At 38.5% G+C, this 4,839-nt stretch overlaps 1 non-coding gene across 1 annotated transcript; it reads left to right on the forward strand.

Annotated features, from left to right (window-relative positions):
- The first annotated feature begins 2,167 nt into the window (after positions 1-2,167).
- Positions 2,168-2,240, forward strand: trnaf-gaa (transfer RNA phenylalanine (anticodon GAA)). Its single transcript has one exon. It is a non-coding gene; the product is annotated as a tRNA-Phe (tRNA).
- Positions 2,241-4,839: the final 2,599 nt, after the last annotated feature.

Below are 4,839 nucleotides of genomic sequence, written 5' to 3' on the forward strand. Positions count from 1 at the left end.
AGTAAGGTAACACTGACTTGGCACGAAGTTGGTTCAGTTTAGTAAAAAGCTTGGATGTAGTTGCACTAGTTACTTTCATTTTGCTGTAGCTTAGCTTGCTACATTTCTGAGGGTGATAGCTTTGATGTAGTGAAGCTTCATTTAATATCAGAGTAACTAGTAGCTTAGCTCACTACACTTTCCAAGTAGCTTGCCCAACACTGGGTACCAGTACCACCACCAGTAGGAGACATACCAGTGCAACCACCAGTAGATGATTTAGGGACACCAGACACTGGCCCGAAGCAGGTTAACCACCGATTTCCCCTCGCTCAATTTGGACTGCAGAAGAGGGCCTTTCAAAAGATCTGGTACTCACATTTTGAATGGTTGGAGTACTCAACATTTTGAGCAGTTTGTGGTTTCTTTGTGTTTGTCTTTGGTATGTGGTGGCAAACCAAATGAGCCCCCCAAAATATAATATAATAATATACACATATTTTCCTCTATCTTTTGGACTCTCATTCACACATTAACAGAGGTTTAAGTCATTAAAATGGATACTTTTTAAAATGCCCTCTAAGTTGACATTTTTACAAAACTCCAGTTACTGTTTATCTGTGTGGACATGTATAAAGGAGCATTTGGGAAATAATAACGTCATCTCCTCGATTCACACATGCATTTGTGTAATGAGCATACGCTACAAACAACAACAGTGGTGGACTACCAGTTTGCTATTATTATTCACACTTACACTTAATATTATTGCACCTCTTCATGGATGAAGAGGCGTCCAGTGTACCAAATGTTTTTGCTCCATTTCAGCATCCGAAGTTGTTAAGAAACGACAGCTTTGGATCAGAAACGTTTAAACCAGCAGATGGCGGAACACTTTTCAATGGGACTGTTGTCAATGAAGAATCGAAGGAAAACTTAAGGATCAACTGGGATAAGAGCTCCAGTAGATGTTTTCATAAAGGTAAAAAGGCCTGTAAGCTTGACTACCTTTGTGACGGGGAGAGACTGCTGAAGACAGCTAACGCCGGCAAGAGTTTGGGGTCGTTTTTGCATCCTAGTGTGGACAGAATTATTTAAAATAAGCAAGCTGCTTGCTCTGCTGCCAGTCAGCAACTACGTATTAAGCGGAGCTAGCTGCTAACAGCCACCATTGCAACCAACAAACTATCCACAGTCAGACACACACAGCTGCTTATATACTACCAAGTTAAAGCTCACAACTCGCAGTAATGGCTGATGCTGCTCTGGAGTGGGTGTTATGCAGGACAGCAAATCATCCTGGCACCATCTACTGCTCATATAGCATTAGAAAATAATTGTAAGCAAAGATTTTCTTTGCTTCCTAGTTTAACACATTCTTGTAATACATTTCATAAAATAATTTATCATTGTGTTCTCCTCTTGTCTTATTTTGAAAGTCCAGTAGTCCACCCCAACATTTTAGTCCCATTTCTTCTCGTCAACAAAAACAAAACATAGATCACCATAGTATTTATTATTAAAGATCTCTTTCTAGCTTATCACCGTATTGTCATATATTTAGGCTTGACTTAATTAGATCTGTCCTCTGTGCCACTACCATCTACATGTTATCTGCTTGAAAGTCAGATGGGATTTCTGTATTATCTAATGCTGCTGTCCTCTTAATTCTTATGTAATGGCGTTAGATATTTGGGAGCTGCTGAGTCTATCACAGCTGTATAACTTTATACAGAATTAGCCCCATTGAAAAACTTCTGCTATTAATGAATAATTTATTATCTCCAACACAGCTGAGTTCAGATACATTACATGGGAAACAGGCTTTTTCTTTTCTCCGCTCATGCACCACAGTTGAACTCGGTCAAAGTAGGCTGTCAACTTTTCCCAGAACTCCCTCATCCTCATTTATACATCTGCAAAGTTATCAGACTGCAAAGTTATAAGATGTCTTTCAGAATAGTTTAAAGATGCACTAATCATTTTTTTAATGAAGAATGGGTCAATTATTATGTGTCGTGTGAAAGAGGTGACTTGAGATGACAAACCCACAGAGAATTATCACCCAACTTTACAGTTCTATTCACCTTGACATTGCATTTTTTCCCTCTTTGAACTCATTGTTTTGGTTTTATGGCCTGCAAATGCACCATCATCTGTCTCACGGGTATTGTGAGGCAGACCGTAAGCCGAAATAGCTCAGTTGGGAGAGCCTTAGACGGAAGATCTAAAGGTCCCTGGTTCAATCCTGGGTTTCGGCAGGAAATACTGTGTCTGCTTTTCAGGGGCATGAGCACCAATTCCCCCCAGTCATAAGGCTTGAGTCCAGCACAAATCATTCAGAAAGGACTGTGGAATGCTTCACCTCCTGGGCACTGCTGAGGTGCCCCTGGGCAAGACACCCAATCTCCAACTGCCCTACAACTCTGACAATGTGACACAAATACGTGTCTCTATATCCTGTGTGTGTTCTTATGTGTATACCAACAGAGTGAAAAAAGTGAGTAAAGAAAAAAAAAGAGTTTTGTTTACAAGCCATTCGCAAACTTTGTTTGGACACCATTGCCAAGGAGGTTATGCGCATTAGGTCATCCACAGAACAGCATTGCACGCTGACATTTTCAGAACAAAACAGAACAGGCTGCAGTAAGAGTCTCTCTTGATGGGATATTTAAAAATAGCTGGTTTGTGCAATTGGTCCTTCTCAGGCAAGCTCAGGGGTTTAGTGTTGCTGGAACCCACAGGAACAATGCTCCACAACCCTTTTTTTTTCTCCAAGTGAGGATTAGCATATATGAAGTTCACATAATCCGGTTGAAATTAATATGTTTAAATGCTTGAAGATTGCTAAAAGTCTTTAGAAATGAGTCAGTCAAAACTATTGGAATGGTCAAAGTTGTCATAGTGAAATTTAAGGTGTGCTGATGCATTCACATCCTCAGCTCATGCATTGGGTAACATTACAAGTAAACATACCTCCTTATAAATTGCTGGTTGAAATAAATTATTTTTTCTCAGACTCCAGCTGCAGCACGAGGCAGCCAAACATCCTTTCATTTTACAGTTATAATTTATTAATGTAAAACTTGCTACAGTATGAACAGTGGTTACAAAACCCGCCACAACTCAGCCTGGAGCAAGAGTGACCGTCTGCTATTGACCAATCACAGCTCCACCTTTTTGTACCAGATCTGTGCGCTAGGTACCCCAACAGAGAGATGACCTAAAATGGGAACAGCTAGGAACAGCTCCATTGATACCATCCACAACTTCACAGTGGAAACAGAAAACAATTCATTCCAAACTGAACTGTACCCGACTGCTCGGTGGCTTTATATTCCTTCGGAGTTGGTCAAATCAAACATAGAGCCAGAAAGAGAGTGAATGTCAGACTCACACTTGTCAGGCAGCCAGAATCACCAATGCTTAAGTTGTTCCTGTCATAGATGTCTGAACAGCCAATAGTTTGCTAACATGTTAACAATGTGTTAGTGTCAGACATTTTTTTGATTTTGTGGTGGACTGCCCTCAAGTGGCAAAAACACAGAATTTATAGTATTAATTTAATTATAATAATTAGAGAATTTAAGTAATTATAGGGGGGAATGAATGATTTTGCTAATATGAACTGTTAATTTAGTTCAGTTCAAAGATTTGTTGCCTAGTTAGGCAAAGCAAGGCTAAACAAACGCATCACTGTTCATAATGCAAAAGCGTTCAGACGCTTCCTCTGACTTCAGGTCAGTGTTGGATTCTAAATTTAGTTAGTTTTGTGTGTAATTAAAAAAATTGCAAAATTAATCAGAATCATAAATACTTAATTGATCCCGAGGGGAAATTATGATTCATTACAGCTGTTCTGATGTATAGAATAGAGAATTATTTGAAGTAAGAAAAAGAGTATGAAATAAAAGTATGTAAATATAAAGCAATAAAATAGAAATTAAATGTTCTTGAAAATGAAAATAAGCCAAAAAAGTTGTTTATAAGGTTAATATCTCAGCAGCCACCTATCTACCACACTGTTAATGGGTGTTTCTGTGGCTCCCAGTGTTGTTCAGTAGGCTAGTGGCTTTAAACAAAAATTAGCATACTGTATGTCATGACTGTAATGACAATAGTCGGATCCAAATGTAGCTCCAATATTAAGTGAATTTTCAGGAAATCTGTAAAAGACTACACATTTGTGTGCTTCTCCATCTTCTTCTTTTATAGGAAATTTTGAGTTGGTTCATCAAGATGTCTCTCATACACTGTCTATGCTAAAAACACCCGTATTCACCCTCTGTCTGAGATGCTCCCGTTTAGCACCTGCCTCTTTAAGCCCCACTCCTGAAAAAGAACAGTCTGCTCTGATAGGTCAGTGTTTCAATGTCTACAGTGCCTTGGCATCTCTGTACTGTCATTGAAGCTGGGGCATGACTCTAACAGAGTATAGCAGTATTTTCTACCATAAAAAATCGGTAACAAAAGCTTCTTAACTAGAATCTTTCCAACTGGACATGTTGCAGCAGGAATATGATCCAAAATTGTGGAGAAATTAACAACACTGGCATACAGCATTACCATGATTTTAGCATGTAGCTACATGTAGCAGTGTACTTGCAGCTGGGTAATGACTATCACGGAGAATAGCTGCACTCTCTACTGTAAAAACAAAGTCACCAACAAAAGTGTTTTAAATTGCTGTATGCTGTTTATTTTATAACATTTCTTTACTGTTTTAATTTCCTATTTATTACTATGTTGTACTATTTATTGCCTGCTGCACTATTTATCTGCTGACTATGTTGCACTATTTATTTATTTATTTATTTATTTTTTACCTGTTTTTATGTTGTGTTACCAGTGTGTTTTATG

This window comes from Epinephelus moara, chromosome 12 (assembly GCF_006386435.1).
Source record: "Epinephelus moara isolate mb chromosome 12, YSFRI_EMoa_1.0, whole genome shotgun sequence".
Taxonomy (NCBI): domain Eukaryota; kingdom Metazoa; phylum Chordata; class Actinopteri; order Perciformes; family Serranidae; genus Epinephelus; species Epinephelus moara.